The 21308-nt window shown below is 40.4% G+C and overlaps 1 protein-coding gene across 4 annotated transcripts in view; it reads left to right on the top strand.

Moving 5' to 3' along the window:
- Window positions 1-21308, top strand: part of NLGN1 (neuroligin 1) — a 536958-nt gene that overhangs the window by 48077 nt on the left and 467573 nt on the right. For 2 of the 4 annotated variants that reach the window (XR_004540695.1, XR_004540696.1), the window contains one exon: window positions 6791-8843. The exons of the other annotated variants lie outside the window; for them this stretch is intronic. The gene's annotated coding sequence lies outside the window, so the exon portion shown is untranslated. Of the gene's footprint in view, window positions 1-6790; window positions 8844-21308 lie in introns of those variants that run through there. 4 annotated transcript variants of the gene reach the window in all.

Consider the following 21308-nt stretch of genomic DNA (forward strand, 5'->3'; position numbering starts at 1 on the left):
TCTTAGGCATTGGTGGAATGAGGCATTATGATGTCACAATACCAGCTCTGTCAAAGGCTGAAGATTTTCACACTATTTATGCACTCAATTTTCTATACTGTTGTCCTAGGGGAACTCAGAACAGTTTACATGGATTTATTCAGGTACTTAAGCTTTTTCCCTATCTGTCCTGGTGGGTTCACAATCTAACATACCTGGGACAATGGAGGACTGAGTGACTTGCCCAAGGTCAAAAGACTATAGGCTCCTTTTACTAAGCTGCGATAGCGGCTTTAGCGTGCGCAGAATTGCCACGCACGCTAGATGCTAACGTCAGCACTGAGCTGGCATTAGTTCTAGCCACGTAGCGTGGGTTTAGCACGCTCGGCAATTCTGCACATGCTAAAAACGCTATCGCAGGTTAGTAAAAGGAATCCTATGTCTTATTTTGGAGCCACAGCCTGTCATTTGGTAATTGCAGATGATTTAAAGCTCATGTCTTTAAACCATTGGAAGGTTGTTAGGAAGGTGCACATCTTGATGAAGGCAGTTCAGAAGAATGTTTCTATTATCAGAATGGCTAGAGTTACCAGATTTTACTATTGTAAAATCCAGACCCATGGCCCCATCCCCCAGCCTCACCCCTCAACCTGTTCTCTTGCTCGGAGCCGTGTCGATGTGATGCATGTCGCATGCATGTGTGCAACATCACCGTGTTGCAACCGCTCATATGCAGATTCCCTCCCGATGTGGTCCCAAGCTGGAAGCTTTTCAAAAGCCGGACAAAGTGCCAGGTTTTGAAAAGCTGTTCGGATACTCGGACACATCCTCTAAAAAGAGGACATGTCCTGGTAAATCTAGACGTCTGGAAACACTAAGAATCCAAATGACTTTTTCTACCATTCTACCATTTGCTGAGTGCTTGTCCCGACTCTGTTTTCATGTTGATGCCTGCTGTGACTTTGCTAAGCTCTCCTTTGCAGTTGTTCAGAGCCTGTATATCAAGTCTGACTCCCTCAGAGGGAGTTCATAGACAAAATTGCGCGAGACAACGGCGCGCAGACAACTGAGCGCAAGGTTGATGGCGCGCCGAAGAAAAGCATTATTTTAAAGGGTTCCGACGGGGGGTGTTGGTGGGGAACCCCCCTATTTTACTTAACAGACATCGCGTTGGCGTTTTGGGGGGTTGTAACCCCCCTCATTATTCTTGAAACCAAACTTTTTGACTGTTTTTTAGGGAAAAAGTTCAGTTTTAAGTATAATGTGGGGGGTTACAACCCCCCAAACCCCCCCAACGCCAGCGCAATGTCTGTTAAGTAAAGTGGGGGGGGGGGTTCCCCCACACACACCCCCGTCGGAGCCCTTAAAATAGTGCTTTTCTTCGGCGCGCCATCAACCTTGCGCTCAGTTGTCGGCACGCCGTTGTCTCGCACGATTTAGTCCCGTCACCCTCAGAGGGTCCTGCACATCTTGATGAAGGCAAGAGGAAAGTGTGGCGCTGTGGTTAAAGCTACAGCCTCAGCATCTTGAAGTTGTGTGTTCAAACCCAGGCTGCTTCTTGTGACCTGGGCAAGTCATTTAATCCCCCCAATTGCCCCTGGTACATTATATAGATTGAGCCTGCCGGGACAGAAAGGGAAAAATGCTTGAGTACCTGAATACATTCATGTAAACTGTTCTGAGCTCTCCTGGGAGAATGATATAGAAAATTGAACGAATGAATACATTATCTGGTGACATTCTTATACAGGACTGAAATACTATGGCAGGTCAAGAGGGAGTAAATTTTTCCTGCTGCAGTAGGAGCTGACATGAAGAGAGGTGTTGCATGTTTTGAGAGCTGCCCAAGAGGAGATGAAAGCAGAAAGAAGATGGACGTGGAAGGGGGTTAAAGGGAAAGAATACAAAGTGAGCTAGAGATAGTAGAGATTAGAGTGACCAAAATACGTGACCAGATTTGGTTTTTCTATTTGATTACCCACCTTCCGTCTGTAATAACAGAGTAGTGTACAGAGTGCAGTAGGATTTAAATGTATAAATTCTAAGGTGTGTGGGGGGGGGGGGGGCTACTGGAGGAAAGATGACACGGAGTCTAGAGAGAGAAACGAGCAAATTTTAGTAAAAAAAATCCAAAACCAATTTGTGTTTCTACTAGTTCCAGTTACTGAAAGAAACCTAGTGAACATTAAAAGTATGATTAAAGTACCAGTTTTTTGAGACTTGCTTTGAATTTAATTTAATTTTTCTAGCATGAGAAAATCCATTTTTCCAAGTAACTTGAAGGGTTTTAGTTCTTAGGAATCCATTAAACCTATTTAGAACTGTTCTGTCACTCCAGTCTCAATTTACTAAATCAAATCCTGCAGAAAGATCTAGCTGCATCTCCAGTATTTGTGTCCTGTCCAAAGTTTTGATGCTGAGTGATGCATGGAATCCCAATTGCTTTGGATCCTGACATTGAAACTGAATTAGATAGAGTACCTGAGAAACTGAGTTTCCCTGCTGCGCCCTTTAAAGAGCTGGTGGGGAGAGTTTCATGTGGAGATGACCATAAATTTAGATAAAGACTTGTGGAGCCCCCACGGAAAAGTTAGTAAGTCTGAAGACAGTTATATGGTTCACCAAGGCTTAGAAGTTGATCTGTGCACCCAATATTGCGTATAGCGATGTTGATCCAGTTTGGTCATCGCAGGGTAACAACACACAACATTCCCTGAAAATTTGGGAGGAAATAATCTCAAACTATGAATGGGACAAACCAGAAAAATGTTAACATACAGTAAAACCTTTACCGCTTACATGCTACAAGTGTTAAAATACCATTGGAAACATACAGGGCATAATTTCCTATAAAATTTGAATGGTTCTAATCTAATCTAAACCTTAAGTTTATATACCGCATCATCTCCACGGAAGTGGAGCTCGGCACGGTTTACAAGAACTTAAATATAAGAAGATAAAGGAAAAGGTTTACATGAGCTTATATATAGAAAGGAAGAGAAGGGGGGAAAATAGAATTACATGTTAGAGAAGAGCCAAGTTTTCAGTTGCTTATGGAATAAAATAATAAAAAGAAAGAAACTGAATGAGATATTCCTGGAGTCGCATAGCATACTGCTTCTACAATCTTTGTTAGTGATAGAAGATTGGCAACTGGCTGAAGATTTGCACAGAAAGAGATCTCTAATTTATCTCTCTTTAAGACAGGGGTCAACATAATATGATCCATTTGTGTAGAGAAACATCCTTGTAAAAAATAGTTAACTAAACCCATAATCCAATTACAAAGGATTCAACATTGCTGGACATCGATCTGATGCACAGGTCCCCTTTGCAAATTTCTTAATCAGCTCCTTCACTATCTTACCTGTAACCCTTGGAAAAATGAACTCCACACAAGCAGTTTGCTGGGAAACTCTCATCCTTTTTCCCTGAGTATAGTCAACATCTACATTCACTTAGGATAGGAATTTCCGGTTCTAAGCTCAGTAGAAAGCATGCTCATATAGAGGGGGCCAAATACAGTATGTGAGGGAAGTATGATGCGGTATTGCTAGGTAGATTTTTGGAGGATGGAGAGACTGTGCCAAGATGAACTTAGAGATATAAGGAATAATAATAACAGCTTATGTACCGCAATACCGTGAAGTTCTATGCGGTTTACAAAGATTAAGCAAAGGTACAAATTGATTGACTTTAAGAGGGGAGGAAGAAAGAGGGTTAATAGGACAGGAAATCCATTTTTGAGGAGAGAGTGATCAATAGAACAAGTTAATCGCTATAGAGGGGAGAGAGAAGAGAGGATCAGTTGTCTAGATAACTTTAGGAATAGGTGTGTTTTCAGACGTTTCTTAAATTCCTCATAAGTAGTGGGCGAAAGCAATTGTTCTAGGTCTTTATCCCATGATGCTGCTTGGTGCGAGAGAAGATGTTCATGGTGTTTTTTCAGTTTACAACCTCTCACTGGGGGGGGAAATGAAGTTGGAATGTGAGCTTCTCTTGTGTCTGTTGGCTGAGAAGACGAAAAGGTCAGTTATATATTTAGGGGCAAGTCCGTGTAGTGCTTTGAAGCAGAAGCAGGCAAATTTAAACTTTACGCGCGCCTCCATTGGCAGCCAATGCAGCTACCGGAAGTAGGGTGTCACGTGGTCAAACTTCCTCAGCCCAAAGATCAGTTTGACCGCTGCATTTTGCATCAATTGTAAACGCTGCATGTTCTTTTGGGAAATTGCTAAATAGGCGATGTTACAGTAGTCAAGTAGACTCAGTACGAGGGATTGGACTAGGGTTCTGAATGCTGCTGAATCGAAATAAGCTTTAATGGATCTGAGTTTCCAGAGAGTGAAAAATCCCTTTCTGATCAAGGAGTCCACCTGGTCTCTCATGGTTAGGCACTGATCCAAAGTTACACCTAGTATCTTTATGGTAGGTTGGATAGGGTAATTAAGATTATTGATACATAGTGGTGATTTGGTATCAAGCGGATGTGGCGAAGCAACGAAGAAAGTTGTCTTTTCTGAATTAAGTTTGAGCCTAAAGGTTGTCATCCAGTGCTCCATCATGTTTATGGCTTCTGAAGCTTTAGGAATAGTTTCAGAGATAGAATTAACGAATGGGAAGAGGCATGTTGGCTAGATACTTAGGCAAACCAATGAAGAGGGCTTGAAGGATCAGTAATAGAATCTTAAATTTACATCCGAAGGTAATCGGGAGGCATTGCTGACTGAATAGAAAGGGGTGGCATGATTGAATCAAATTCAAGTTTATTAATATTTTGATATACTGACCATCACAAGTATCTGGTCGGTTTACAATAATAAAAAGTTATATGTAAAAAACAAAATAAAAAAATCTAAATGAAAATAGGGGGGATAAGGTCGAAACAAAGACTTGATTACGAAGGGTATGAGACAAAAGGGAAGAGAAGAGAAAGTTTTAAAATTACATTGTATAAATGAAAATAAAATGAGGAGAAGAGGGGAGGATAAAACAAGAGGAAAAAATGGGGTATCGCTTCCTGGAAGCGTTTTTATTTTCCCGTTTTTATTTGGGGACTCAATCGGAATTTTGATAAGTGTCTTTAAAGAGGAATGTCTTAAGGAGTGTTTTAAACTTGTTTAAGGAATTTTCAGAACAAAAGTTCGATGGCATTGCATTCCAAAGAGAGGGCGCGACAACAGAGAAAATTGTATTTCTAGTATAGTATAAATCCTTTATTGAAGGGACTGTTAGTAAGTTCTGGTTAGTGGACCTGAGAGCAACAGATGAGCTTTACTGTAGTGTTATGTATGAGCTGTAATTTTTTTTTTTTCTGAGGTTTTTAGGCCATTATGAGGAGTGTTGAAGTGGTCTATAGTGCAAAGGATCATTGCATGTATTAGCACTTGACACCCCTTAATTCTGTAACGTTAGAGCCTAAATGTAAGCACCATTTGTACACTAACATAGATAGAAGACTAGAACTTACATGGCTAGGTATGGTTAGGGATGGATTCGGGATGCAGTTTGGGCATGGACTGAGTTAGACGCCGGTAGGCGACTACCTCAGGCACACTCCATTTAGGCTATGAAAACCCTGGCCTAGATGGAGTGCGCCTATGGATTTTAATGCCTATCGATGTTTATGCTTAGGTGCTGCTAGGCACGATTCTATAAATGACACCTAGCGGTTGATTGATAATCACACCGAACAGCTCTTAGGAGTTAGACGCTGTTTATAGAATCGGGCCTCAGTGCTATTCTATAAATGGTGCTTAGCGTATAAATGCAAGGTGGACATTTATGTGAATGAGGCATAAGTGAGAATACTGTGTACTTATTCCATTATGTAGCTCTTCCTTCTTGCAGCGCCCAGTGCATTCGTAACAGTGAAACAATACAACATTAATAAAAATGAAATAAAATTAAAGATCAGTTCCACCTGCCAATATCCATTAAACATATCAACTTACTAAATTAAAACGAGTAAGTTTTAATAGTTTTACTGTAAAGTTATGCAGTAAGGTGCTGCTTTTTGATTTGTGAATTTATGCCTGCTATTGACATGATGTAAACGGCACACACATACTAATTTACACTAGTGCTCTGTAATGGAATGATGGTGCCCAGATGCCATTATAGAGTTTTCACATCTCACAGCACACATCTCAACGCCTAACTTCGGCATCCAATGATCTCATTGCCCCCTTTGGAGGCAATTCTTTAAATTAAGTGCTAACAAGTATTTACATAAATGACTAGACTATTGTCATCTATTCACGTCAATGCACTGTTCTGTCATTACGTGCATAGTACCTTCCATACCTTCATCCTCAGTCTTTGAGGACTGCACTGACCTGTTGGTGGACCTCAAGGACTGAGAGTGATATCCAAGGCTATAAATCTTTATTAAGATGGAGTTGAGGAAATCCTCTCCTTTTTCTTGGCACTAAACAGCACAGAATCGATATACAGTACTTGGGATTCTGCCAGGTACTTGTGACCTAGATTGGACATTATTGGAAATAGGATATAGGGCTCGATAGGCCTTTGTTTTGAACTAGTATTTTAGCTCTTATGTTCTCATGCTTTTATAGTACATTTGAAATATTTTATGCATTTGCATGTTGGATCTATATTTTTTTCTAGAATTCAAGATTATATAAGTAATCCTCAATTAATATTTCACCTATCATTTCCTTGATTCTTAAACTACATGTAAACGTTTCTTGGCCTTGTCTATTATCATATGTTTGATAACAAGCAGAATATTCAGTGATCACTCGTCCAGATTAACTGTTTCATATTAATGATTTCTCTCCATTTTCTCCAGGATGTAGACCTACAGGTTACTGGATACGATGCAGTAAAAGGAGTCTACAGTAAATGGCTACTTTCTTCATATTGCTGCTACAAAAAGTGAAATTATCAACAGGATGTAATCTACAAAAGACTGTTGAGTGAGGACGCTGCTTTAATAGACGTGAAATCAATGGAACATGCTTGCTGTACAAAACTCCTTTTGAGAATCTTTTTAGCAGTTCATGTGTAGGAGGCCCAGTACATTTTTCACAAAAGTGGATACAAACAAAACTGCTGTTGTGTATTCATACAACTGATGTGGGACCATGGCAATTGCAGGATCTATGTGGCTGAACTGTATATGGAGAGTGATCATCTTCCATCTGGGATCAGATGCCTCATTTGCTCTTGGTGTACTTGGAGTTCTGTTTCATGCTGCAGCTGTGACCTCACAAAAATTGGATGATGCTGACCCCATAGTGACCACCAGCTATGGCAAAATTAGAGGGATTAAGAAGGAACTTAATAACGAAATTTTGGGACCTGTTATTCAGTTTCTCGGTGTTCCGTATGCTGCTTCACCAGTAGGGGCGCATCGTTTTCAACCTCCTGAACCTCCAGCTATCTGGTCAGATATCAAAAATGGCACTCAGTTTGCTCCAGTTTGTCCTCAGAACATTATAGAAGGAAGACTGCCTGAAGTCATGCTTCCTGTATGGTTTACTAATAACTTGGATGTAGTATCTTCTTTTGTGCAAGATCAGAGTGAAGATTGTCTTTATTTAAATATATATGTTCCCACTGAGGATGGTGAGTTAATAGAAGGAGACACAGGGAGACATTTTATTTATATATCTACATTCTAACAATATTAATTCATATGTATTGGTAGCATGCATGGCTACTTTTCTTTGCATGATGGCATTTTATATGTGCATGCAGTGTTTTTGCGTGAGTGTGTATGTGTTTTCTTGTCTACACTCATTTTATTTCCTTCAAGGCACGTCTACTAAGATGGAAGCTGGCGCCTAAATCTCATTTTCACTTACTGATTTCTAAGAAGATATTTTTTTACTTGTTCATTGCATGTTCAGGCACAAAGCGTTGGAGATCTATCTGCTCAAAACAATAATGATAAAGAACCAGGGCATAATGAAGTTAGATAGTGGTGTTGCATGCTCCTACTGTCTTTGATGGAGCTCCATGTTATTTTTTAGTCTTCTATTCATTTTTCAGTCAAAAGAATATCCAAGGAATGTGCCAGAAAACCCGGCAAGAAAATTTGTAGAAAAGGAGGTATGTATACAAGTGAATGAATCAGGAAAAACTTGTGGAAGAAGGACAAGTTAGCACACCTTGCAAAGTGTATAAGATTAGGGGATCTCTTATGTGCAGCGATTCTAGTGACGCGACAGCAGCACAAGAGTGAAATGCAAGGCAGTAGAAAGTAGATGACGCTTGTGTTAAACATGATTCTACCTGTGTTTCACCAAATTGTGCTGGTGATTTTGGTGCCTGTTAAATCTGTAGTTTGGATTCTACTCCACAGGGGCAGCATAGAGTTATATATATTGGTGCAGTGCATGTTCGTTAATGCTTGTGTAACTTCCCAAAGCAAAATAGTTGTCATTTAGTGAAGGAATTAAAATAATCTCAATATATAAAATGAATTCTTGGAAGAGCAGGTTTAATTTTCCTGAGTTTATTGTATTTGCTTTTTTGAACACTGTGGTTAAGTCTTTGCTGTCAACATAAAGTTCCTCCTACAAAACTAGAAAATCTTATCAGTAAAGGCCTGGTGATTTGTTAAAATATTTTGACACTGTTACTTAGAAACTGATATTTTCAGCAAATACAGTTTTTTCCTCCTCAAAATGTAATCATACTTAGGCATTCCAAAATTGTAATGGAGAAGTTACCAGTTTCTTTTTGAGTGATTGCCGATTCTAAAATACTTTTTAATAGAGAATTCATTTGTAATTTTGCATCAGGAACTGCACTAATTTTTAAATACGGTTTAAAAGGTAAAACTCTCGATTCAAAGCTAGTATGTGCAGTTAAATAAATCTGAGCAGAATTACCTCTTCCGCTTGTCATAAATGAATGAATACACACTTTTTATTGTGCATTGCAGGGACAATAGTTGGTCTCTGAAGGTTGCTGGAAATCCCAAAGGTAATTTTAAACTAAAGGTTAGCAGCAATAAGGAAAACAATACTACATAGTTTCTGTTTCTTTTATTATTATCTAAGGAAAATTTATCCATAGAAGCTTTTCACATACAGTGGAACTTTGGTTTACGAGCATAATTCGTTCCAGAAGCATGCTCGTAAACCAAAGTACTCGTATATATATCAAAGCGAATTTCCCCATAGGAACTAAGGGAAACTTGCTTGATACGTTCCCACCCCCCGAGGCCAGCGGCGCTGCTCTACCCCCCGAGAACCAGCATTGCTCCCTCGCTCACGAAGGCCCCCCCACATGATCCGCCATCCCCCCGCGATCCGCCATCTCCCCCGCCCACGTCACCCCCCCCTAATCTGGCATCCTCCATGCACCCACCCGAACACATTGTTTACCCCCATCTGGCACCGGCACCAACGCACAGGACATGCCGGTGCCCGAAGATCTGCCATCTTCTTTTTGCTGGGCCTTAAGCATCTGCGCATGCTCAAGGCCTTCGAGTTCTCACTCTCTCCGATATTCTCAGAGATCTCTGAGAATCTCAGAGAGAGCGGAAACTCAAAGGCCTTGAGCATGCGTAGATGCTCAAGGCCCAGCAAAAAGAAGACGACAGATCTTCAAGCACCGGCACCGGCATGTCCTGTGCGTTGGTGCCGGTGCCGGATGGGGGTAAGCAATGTGTTCGGGTGGGTGGATGGGTGCATGGGGGATGCCAGATCGCGGTGGGGGGAGGGCAACGAGAGTGGGGGAGATGCCGGATCGTGGAAGGGGGGGTGCCAGATCGCAGGGGCGGCGCTCATAAATCGAGGCAAACTCGGTTTCCGAGGCGCCGATTTTGCGAATGTTTTGCTCGTCTTGCAAAACACTAGCAAACCGTTGCACTCGTAAACCGAAGTACCACTGTATTTTTTTTGTGAAAGATATTTCTGCTGGAAACAACACATCCTTGTTTTGAATAATCAAAAGTACGTGTGTTATTCCAGTCTCCTTGCCACAGGATCACTTTCTCTATTTCTGGGTAAAAGTGTGCATGCTGTTGAACATTGTAGATTCTAGAATGGGAAGGGACCATAAAGCCACCTAAAGAATGTATCTCTTCAGCCTCATATAGGTTTGGGCCACCTTTTAGCATGGTGGCCTAGGGAAGTTGCTCTATTTTCCTTTTCCCTGTGGGGCCCTGAACATATGTACATTTTTCTGTGGACTGGTATGGCATATTCAAAGACTCAAGGCTTTTTTTGTGAAAAGGACTCTGAATATTTCCTTCTGTGTTTTTTTGTTTTCTAGGTAAAATCTCTATGTATACAATTATTTCTAGCAGCAGTATTAGAAAATGGCAGATCACTATTCAGTGGCACTGATATGGATGGGAGTGGCTGAAAATGTTTTACTAACTGTCCTGGTGCTGGCTAGAGTGCTGGGTGGTCTGGAGTGGAGCCAAGACAGCTAGAAGTATCTGGGTACCATGAATATTCAGATCCAGTAGCTGCATAACTATCTGGACAAGTTAGGACAGCTGTCCAGGTACTGGTGCTGAATATTGGTGGCATCTGGATAATTTCCGGCACCTGCTGTATACCTGGATATTCAGTGCTGATATTTAGGTGCAGCCTGGCACCGATTGTTCGGGTGTAAGTTTAAATTCTGAAGTTGGCGTTTTAAAGCAGCACCAACTATAGAGTTTAAGGGCTCATTTTACGAAGGCGCGCTAGGGTTTTTAGCGCACGCACAAAATTACCGCGCGCTATAGCGCACAGTAGCTGAAAATCTACCGCCTCCTAAAAAGGAGGTGATACTGGCTAGCATGCTCGGAAATGTAAGGCGCGCTATTGCGTGCGTTAAGGCCCTAGCTAACCTTTGTAAAAGGAGCCTTAAATGTTTGGAAGAGAGGACTTTAATTCATTTGGAAGTCTATAAGCATTAAAATAAAATGCTTTTTTTAAATTATTATTCTAAAGGACCTCTTATTTCCAAGAAGAACCAAAGTTTATTTATTCCTGTCTTTATGAACTGAACAAAATAGAGGTTCTGCTCCTCATTTCAAATCTCTTTTAAGAATTGTAGTAATGCATATGAAGCAAGCAAAGAATTTACTGGACTAGGGAACATGGCCCTAATAAAAGGGGTTTACATTTTATTGCCACCCAAAAAATATATATTCAAACATAAAAAAGGAAAGAAGCTGATTCTTGATGCATCCTGTGTGGCAAATCTTTAAAATTTCTCCTCCCATTGCCCTGGCTTCCTCTCCCCACAGCATTCCCCAGCTTAAAAAAATAGAATATTTTAATGTCCCCTTTTGCTCCCAATGACCTACTTCCCCACCAAATTTGGTATTTCACTCTCTAATGAGCCTTTCTTCCTGTGGAATCAAGGCTACAATAAAACTTAAGGATAAAGCAGAGAAGTTTTGGAAATAATAAAAGAAAGAAGTCAAATTGATATTTTTGAGGAATTAATGTCACTGGTAGCCTAACTAAAATTCTACAAGGCTTGTTCCCTGGCTAGTGTGCAGGAAAACAGAAGGTGTGACAGTAAAGAATCATTCAAGTGCCTTATAGGTACATTTATTTAGAAAACATTCAATAATTTTCTTGGAAAATATGTCAAAATATATTTTCTCCCATGTTTTCTTCCCTTGTTGCAGCGTGTTAGGTGGAGCCTGGTAGACAAGGGGGATTTGGTGTAAGCAAAGGTCAACAATAATAATCCAGCTAGCGGAGGCAATAATATACCTTCTTTGTTTATGATGCTCATCAAGCTAGGGAAATTAGTATGGCACATCTGACCTCCCCGTACATAGGTCCAGGTATACACATTCTTAAACAGGAATGTTGGAATTATTGGTGAACATTTGAAAAATGGTTGGCAGAGTCATTTGTCGTGACAAATAGCATTTTACCTGGATACGATGGACTGGATAAAAATGACCCCATGATGTCCAGCTAAAGTGTGCGCTGATATTCGTGGCACAGTGTGTTTACATTGGGGGAATAGAACAGCTAGCATACAAGTGATTTCCAAATGAATGCCCTCTCCGTCACCTCAGTCATTGGCAGAAAGGAAACGGCAGGTGTAAAGTATGTGGACATTTTAAAGGAAGCTCCTAATTCTGAAGACCTAGTGGCTTGAAGAAGTGACATACAATATAATATTTATTGACCTTGTATGCCTAAGGGACCTATTGTAGCTGAAATTCCTGGGACTTTATCTTTAATTTTATGATTCTCCATAGATTTTAATAGCCAGATCTCAAAACTCATCCCCTTCCCCCCCCCTCAAAAAAAAAATTAACAAAATCTAATTGTTGTTCTACAAAAAACACCAAGACCAATATCAGAAATGCTCAAAATGGCACCCACAAAAAAGCATTACTGAAGATGTACCAGAAGACCCATCGGGACCTTGCAGGGGTCTGCTGGAACTCTAGGGATGCTCCAAAGGGACATTCTCCTTTGAACATTCTGCTTTGGGCATGTGCCTGCGGTCACAGTTTTATCAAGGCAATCGGGGTCCTTGTGTGATAACATGGGTAGTTGTTTCATACGTGTTGATACATTGTGGGCAGCAACACAGATCTAACAGATGCTCCAGCATTTTCTCATGCCAGATACTTCTTATATCTCACTGGGCTTTTTGCGTTTCATGGCTCTCTTATTAAAGTGTGGTTGGCTTTTCACTTACTTCATATTAATAGCAATAATGAACACACAGATATTATATTTACCAGATATTATATTTCCAACAATTATCTAAAAGCTGAAATGTAATAGATACAGTGAATTAGTCATGATGTTTACCAAAAATATATGTTTTAAACATTTTTCTAAAGGCTGAATAAGATGTGAGAAATGATATATGAATACCAATTTCTTTTTCCTATAAAGCTGCCTAAAATGCCAACATTTTACCAAGGAAACATTTGTAGACCCATCCCTTCACTGATGGAAAATCAAAGAGGCGTACTATACGTAAATGTTTCCTATTAACAAGTTTGAAAGAATAAAAAAAGATAACTAGGCAGCAATCTATTCATTTCAATCCAAAGATCAATCTTACCTTAGTATTTTGGATGATCTGCATCCTTTTTATATTTTGCTTAGAGATCGAAAGATAAGGGATATTATAATAATTCAGCGAACTCATTCTTACCTTCCCATGTCACACAGGAAGAAATTCTATAGATTGCACCCCAAAAATTGGCATGGTAAAAAAAACTGCTTAGCATATTCTATAAACTGCACCTAAAGTTAGTTGTGGTCTACTGTAGCTTAGTGCCAGGACCCGTAACGAAATTTAGGCGTGACCATTTACACCAACTACTCTGTAACAGTGAGTGTACATTTTCAGAACACCCCCTTTTCAGTTCCACATGCTAGAATTTATGTGCTGCTCTTTATAGAATATGCCTAAACAGATGTGCATGCAAATTCTAATTAGTGAGGATAATTGCTTGTTAGTGGCCAATTATGTGCACTGATTGGCTCATAAATCAATTAAGTTGCGCGTGCAAATTGGGCACGCACCCAAATTTGCACGCACAACTCAAAGCATCGTAAATAGAATCCAGGAGATAGCTCCCACCTGCGTTAGGCAAGCAACATTTTTTTTTTTACCGTGCTTACCATGTTTTTTTAAGCACGCCTTTGCACTAATATCTATTGTGTGGTAAAACCATATGGCTTAATTAAAGCCTCTTAGTAAAAGGGCCCTTTTATCCACCAAAACACAAGTATGGGATCCATTTATTAACTGACTTTAAATCATGATTTTTGTTTAAAGACAAGTTGGAGGCAAGGAGGAGTAAATGAAATGCAAAAGACTGAATCACAGCTGAAAGCAGATTTCTGTTTTGTAATCAAAACGGTTTAAGAACAAGAAGCAATTATTCTTTTTTCTCTTTCTTTTCCCCTGTATTCTGGTTGTACTTGACTTCTAGGAAACCCTACCTCCTTGGGGCCATAAACAGCTTTCAAAAGCTGATATTATTAACTCAGGTTTCCTGCAGTGCATTTTTTTCTTTATTTGGCAAGTTTTGTGATAAAAATGTTAAATGTCACTGCTGCACCTGTACTGTGTTTTTTTCCAAGCTGCTCTCATGCTGATGAATGCTTGTCTTCCTGTGCCCACATGTCATTTTTTTGGGCACAGCTTCTAGGAATCTGCAGGCAGTGGCAATGATCTGAAAAACAGAGAGGTATGAAGAGGCAGGTCTGGCAGCATAGAGGTACTACTTTAAGCAACATAGGAGGTAAAATTTCATTAATTAGAGCAAAGGAAAGCACAGAGCTATGGTATTCTTTTTGTTCTCTAATGCTGCTGGTCCCCAGTTGAGAATTACCTCAAGATTATGATAAAGAGAGAAGAAGCAATGATGTGACTGAGGATACATAGGAATTTCCTCTGTTCTGAATTAGATTTTAACATGGAATTGTTTTAAAAATGTGTCTTCACAATTCTGCTGTTTTATACAAATATAAAAATTGCCATACTGGGACAGTATCCTGTTTCCAACAGTGGCCAACCTAGGTCCCAAGTACCTAGCAAGATCCCAAGTAGTAAAACATACTTTATGCTGCTTATCCTAGGAATAAGCAGTGGATTTCTCTGCCAGTCTTAATAATGGCTTGTGGATCTTTGTTTTAGGAAATTATCCAAATTGTTTTTAAACCCTGTTAAGCTAACTGATTTCATCACATTCTCTAGTAATGAATTCCACAGTTTAATTACAAGTTATGTGAAGAAATATTTTCTCTGATTTGTTTCAAATTTATTACTAGTAGCCTCATCACATGCCCCCTAGTCTAAGTATTTTTTAAAAAAGTAAACAAGCAATTCACATCTACCCTTTCCACTCCACTCAGTATTTTATAGACCTCTATCATATCACCCCTGAACCCTCTCTCGTCCAAGCTGAAGAGCCTTAGCTGCTTTAGCCTTTCCTCATAGGGAAGTCGTCCCAAACCTTTTATCTTTTTCGTCACCCTTCTCTGTACCTTTTCTAATTCCGCTATATGTATATTTTTTAAATAGATATGGTGACCAGAACTGCACACATTATTCCAGTTGTGGCCATACTGTAGAGCAATACAAAGGCATTATAACATTTTCATCTTTGTTTTCCATTCTTTTCCTGATAATTCCTAACATTCTATTTGCTGTCTTAGTAGCCGCCGCACATTGAGCCGAGGCCAATGACAACTAGATCCTTTTCTGGGCAGTGACTCCTAACCTGTATTACGTAGCTATAGTTCAGGTTCCTGATTACCATATGCATCACTTTGCACTTGCTCACATTAACCCCCTCTTCTATGAAACTGCGCTAGTGGTTTTTCGCGCAGAGAGCTGCACTGAATGACCCGTGCTGCTCCCAATGCTCATTGAGCTCCTATGAGCGTTGGGAGCAGCGCAGGCCATTCAGCACGGCTCTCTGCACTAAAAACCGCTAATGTGGTTTCGTAGAAAAGGGGAGTAAATGTCATCTGCTATTTTGACTCCCAGTCTCACAAGATCCTCTTGCAATTTTCACAGTCTCAGAGAGAGGCGGGAGCCAGGAGACCTTGAGCATGCGCAGATGCTCAAGGCCCAGTCTGGTAAGAGGCAGGATATTCAGGCACCGGCACTTCCTGTGGGTTGGTGCTGTTTGCCAGTGCCAGATGGGGGTAAGGCTTCAGTTTGGGTGGGCGTTCGTGAGGGGGGGTGATGCCGGTTCACCGGGGGGGGGGGGATGTGGAAGCGCTCCAGTGGCCTCGGGGGTGGGGGTGGAGGGTCTTTTAGGGATAGTGGTGGGGTGGAGCAGCGCCAGTGACAACGGGGGGGGGAGGGGGAGGTGGAGGTGGAACCAATCAAGTGAGTTTCCCTTACTTCCTATGGGGAAACTTGCTTTCATATACGAGTAATTTGGTTTATGAGCATGCTTCTGGAACAAATTATGCTTGTAAACCAAGGTTCTACTGTACTAGTATTCTATAAACCAGATGCATTTTTGGTGCCAAAATTTAGGTGTCAGCCTATAAAATTGTCTTATTTCTCAAACCCATCCTAGTAATATACACATTGGCTCCTTCTTTCTTGAATACTTCTGCTAGTCAGCTGCGTAGCAAAGCTATATCTTAAGAAGATTAGACTTTGTTTAGTTCTACATTTAGTAAGGTTTAACTGCACTCTAGTTTACGTATTAGTCTTTCAGATTACTTGCAAATCTCAGGATGCTACTGATTTGATTGCTAACATTTTTAGAAGCATTGTTGACAATACCATTTTTTAACAGTACTTAAGATAGAACATTTGCAGCAGTGTTAATTTCAACAGATGGCACTTGAGGAATGATTTATTTCATGTTTGCCCTTAGGGGTTTATTCACCTAAGCTGGCCGAAAGTTATTTTTCAATTTTGGTGACTTGAAAATGATGACATCCTGTTTTATGAAACTGACTGAGAAGCCTTGAATGTCTTGGGAAAACTGAATAAACCCACTTTAAATGGGATTTTAGAATGACATCCTCTGAGAATGCCATTATTATATTATCGGCTATATGATACTATACAGTATGTGACCCTCATTATCCCTCTCTGGATAAGCAGGGTTATTCTTGTGATGTATCTGGATTTAGGAGGAGGAAACTTACAGGTCATACACCCATCAACTTGTATACAAAGCAAGAAGCCAAAACTGCATGCCTACACTTCACTTCCTACCATACTTTTTTGAATAAACTCAAAAGCATTTATATGGTTTTATTTCATAAGAATCAGAGGGAACTGAGTAATGACTATAAAAACATAAAACATATATTCTCTGGTGGGAAAAAATGCATATTAACAAGAGTTAGCAAAGAAATAAGGATTTGTCAAGATATATTGAATAAAACAAAATGTGTCAATCATATTGCACATTTTGCCTTGCTCTCAGTACTTTGCTAATAGCATTCCTTACACAAGCAGAACATTTCAGGTTTCAGCAAATATTAAGCTTCAGACTGCAGTAGACCGTTTCTGAAACGACAAACCCTCAAAGTCATGTCTCACCATATATCACGGATTGAGACTGTCTAAAGAGGGGGGGAGGAAGTCTTGGGGTTGTATACAGATTGGCCATCAGAATAAGATAATAAGCGCATGATCAGACCTTCCTTTTGTTGAGGAAGTAACATGTACAAGCACATGCGGAGCTCTTCACTTTTATATACGATACAGCCACATTGGATGTATTGGTTAGTTATAGGCAATTGCGGTGTCCACTGAGCACTGTCCACATCTGTCCAGTCTGATGTGTGTCTTCTCATATCCAGCAGACAGGAAGCCAGATGACATGCCCTTTCTTATGTGGAAGCTGCCCCATTACATGATGTACTTATTCTGGTGCCAGTTACTTAGTGATTCTCATTACTCTCTGACTGATCTGAGGTGGTGGTGATAACAACCAGGTCAGCTGATCTGATAATGTGGAAGCTAAGGCTGCATGCAAACCTTCTGCAGTTTATGGGGTCACTATATTGACATTGAAGAGCGATTCTGGAACCAGAGTCTTCCTTCCCACCTATGTAAGTGTTTGTCTTTATAGAATGTATTTATTAATTTACTTTGATTTCTTTCCCGCCCTTACAAAAAAATTATATAATGGAAATTTGAATGCAGTCTGGTGGAAGGGTAGCTAAATAGTTGATGTGCCCTATAAGTGCATTCATTTTTAAATAGCTTGTGATTTACAGGTTACATAAGTGTAACATGTAGTCAACCCGTAGCAGTTTTTGTTGGTTAAGTGATACATTTTTCCTTGGTTTTATTTCAGAGTGGCACAGGATAAACGCCTGGTCTATTCCTGGGGAAGAGGGGTAGCCAGAGCAGTCTAGAAGACAGGGGGCCCTCTTTTCTGCAGGAAGGTACCTTGTGTGTGTCATTTTCAACAGGCTGATGTCAATGTGCTTAATTTACTATTTGGCTGCGAATGTGAATTCATTTGTTGTCGATTTTACATCACATGTGACAGCTTGCCTAGTTTTTTTTGGCTTCTTTCACATGAATCTGGGTGATTTGCCACACATTAAGACCAATTGTGGGTAGATTGTGTGACATTGGATCAAAGAAAGGAACATTCAAGTCAGAGAGTCACAATTTGCAAAAATGTTTTATAAGAGGTTTTCAGAATGCAAAATCATTTTGTAGGATGTATATAAGACCACAAGAAAAATATGTGGACTTGGTGGCACTTAGAGGGAACAATGATTTTACAAAGAAAAAACAAGTAGTATATTTACATATGGATTTCTAAATTGCAGTAATACATTTTGCAAAATTACACATTCAGAGGGATCCAATTAAAGAGCCAAGCTCTAAAACACGTTATTTTTGCTGTTTAAGGTGGTTTTGGACAACTGACAGGCAAGCATCTCCCTCACTAGCTTGTCCAAATCACAGGTGCAAACAAACAGCTGGCAGATATTGTGCCTCAGGGCAGGTGTAAATGCCTGCGGGGAAATGCTTTGAAGTATATTGCTGCTTCCATTGTTAAATACGAAGCACGCATATAAACTGCAACCAGAATGTGGTCCTCCAAAATCATCACTTCTCTGTGTATGCTGATTAAGAATGTGGATTTATTGGTATGCATTCATTCAGTTAGTGCACCTTAAAAAGCTGTGTGCCCCAAATCGGTTTCATAGGCATTTACCTATGAAACACCTTTAACTTTTATTTGCATGCATTAAACAGCTCTACTCACTCGAGGAACGCAGAGAGAGGGGAGACATGATCGAGACATTCAAGTATCTCATGGGCCGCATCGAGGTGGAAGAAGATATCTTCTTTTTAAAGGGTCCCGCGGCAACAAGGGGGCATCCGTGGAAAATCAGGGGCGAGAAACTGCACGGGGACACCAGGAAATTGTTTTTCACTGAAAGGGTGGTTGATCGCTGGAATAGTCTTCCACTTCAGGTTATTGAGGCCAGCAGCGTGCCTGATATTAAGGCCAAATGGGATAGACACATGGGATCTATTCACAGAGAAAGGTAGGGGAGGGTCATTGGGGTGGGCAGACTAGATGGGCCGTGGCCCTTATCTACCGTCTATTTCTATGTAATGCATATTAAAAATGACAAAGAATTGTGGAAAAAGTCTGAGAAATAAGAAAACTAATCAGAAAGGTTATGTCTGTGCACACTCCTAAAGCTAATGTATGCATTTAAGAGGGGAAGTTTATCAACATAGGCTACTGTTACGATGAGTTATTTTACTGTTAACTTGGTCTCGTTGCATAAAATGGGATCTGTGCTAAAATAGCATTTTAATGGTAGCTCAAGTGTCTCTTAATGGGGTATTTTTAGATGTGTAAACCTAAAATCGCCTCTCTAATATGTGCATGTAAAGGTAGGTATCAGTAGACTGTTTTATTTGCTGTATGTTCATACTAGTGTGCAATGGAGTTATCCAGCTGCTCCATGCTGTATATCTTTTTCAAAGTGTTACAAAGTGCTGTTGTCTCTTTGGTACATATATGGTCAGATATCATGGGTCAATGTTCTCTCATCCATTAGTTATCTACTTTTCAGCTATCCTTCGGTTTCATGTTTCTCTCTTAGTCTTTTCTGCCTTGGTTCTTTCCTAGATTTCTTTTCTGCCTCTCTCAGCAAGCCTTGCTTAAAGGTGGGAGTTAGACCGGGTTTAAATAAGAGCCAGAGTTCCTTATATATTGCTTCAGTTCTTTTTTACATCCATACAATGACATGTTGCTCCACTAGTGATTGGAGCAAATGTGAGGAGAGCAAGAGCCTTAACAGGAGTTGCTGCTGCAGCCTTGATGGTGGAATGGGTCTTAGTAATGTATGATTTCAATTATTATGTAAATTGACTAGTTTTTTAGCCCGTTACATTAACAGGTGCCAGAATAGATGTGTAGACTTAGACCTGCCTTCCTTCCTTCCTTCCCCAGCAGCAGCCTTTCTCTGTTCCTTTTAAAAGGGGATAGATTCCATACAAACGTAAGGAAGTTCTTCTTCACCCAGATAGTGGTAGAAAACTGGAATGCTCTTCCGGAGGCTGTTATAGGGAAAACACCCTCCAGGGATTCAAGATAGAGTTAGATAAGTTCCTGCTGAACCCGAACGTACGCAGGTAAGGCTAGACTCAGGGCACTGGTCTTTGACCTATGGGCCACCGCGGGAGTGGACTGCTGGGGCATGATGGAACACTGGTCTGACCCAGTAAGCCCATATCCTGCTCTAAACATGCCCATACACAATGCCTGCTTGCCATGTGGATGTACAGTAATTTCAGACATCCATATTCTGGTTTTCTGAAATCAGTATTTGTATATCCATGGAATATGGATGTCTACATGCCAATTTTCAGAAGCCCATGTTGAGTTTATGAAATTACCTCCTCCCCTACTGTCTGTACAGTGCATAGTTCTTTTCTGTATTTTATTTTTGTTTTTTAATTGTACGCCGTTGGATTTGCCTTTTTGGTGACTAGGCAGTCTATTGTTTAATACATCTGTAATCTGTATGTTGAAATATATTACAACCAGAACAAAGGACGTTATCCTGCCGTTGTATCGTGCGATGGTGCGCCCGCATCTGGAGTACTGCACCCAATATTGGTCGCCGTACCTTAAGAAGGATATGGCATTACTCGAGAGGGTTCAGAAAAGAGCAACGTGCTTGATAAAAGGTATGGAAAACCTTTCATACGCTGAAAGATTAGAGAAACTGGGGCTCTTTTCCCTGGAAAAGAGGAGGCTTAGAGGGGACATGATAGAGACTTACAAGATCATGAAGGGCATAGAGAAAGTGGAGAGGGACAGGTTTTTCAAACTTTCGAAAACTACAAGAACGAGAGGACATTCGGAAAAATTGAGAGGGGACAGATTCAGAACCATTGCTAGGAAGTGTTTCACCCAAAGGGTGGTGGACACCTGGAATGCGCTTCCAAAGAATGTGATAGGACAGAGTACGCTATTGGGTTTCAAGAAGGGATTAGATGATTTCCTGAAGGAAAAGGGGATAGAGGATAATTATACAGGTCCTGGACCTGATGGGCCACTGCGTGAGCGGACTTCTGGGCACGATGGACCTCCGGTCTGACCCAGCAGAGGCACTGCTTATGTTCATATAATAAATACAGTATATAGGAAAATATTTAAAGGAAATTATGTTTACCAGCTGGTGAATGTGTAATTGCTCTACTCATATATTCTGAAAACTTCATGGATAGCATCTGGCCAGAAACTAGATAGGAGTCAATATTCAGCCCACAGTGGCCCACTTTGTTTTTTATGTTGGGCCATACCTGAATACCAGTGGTGAGTATTTGGCAGGTGCTGGTATTTATCCAGGTCAGTACCAGAACAACTACTCAAGTTAGAACAG

This window comes from Geotrypetes seraphini, chromosome 9 (assembly GCF_902459505.1).
Source record: "Geotrypetes seraphini chromosome 9, aGeoSer1.1, whole genome shotgun sequence".
NCBI classification, from domain to species: domain Eukaryota; kingdom Metazoa; phylum Chordata; class Amphibia; order Gymnophiona; family Dermophiidae; genus Geotrypetes; species Geotrypetes seraphini.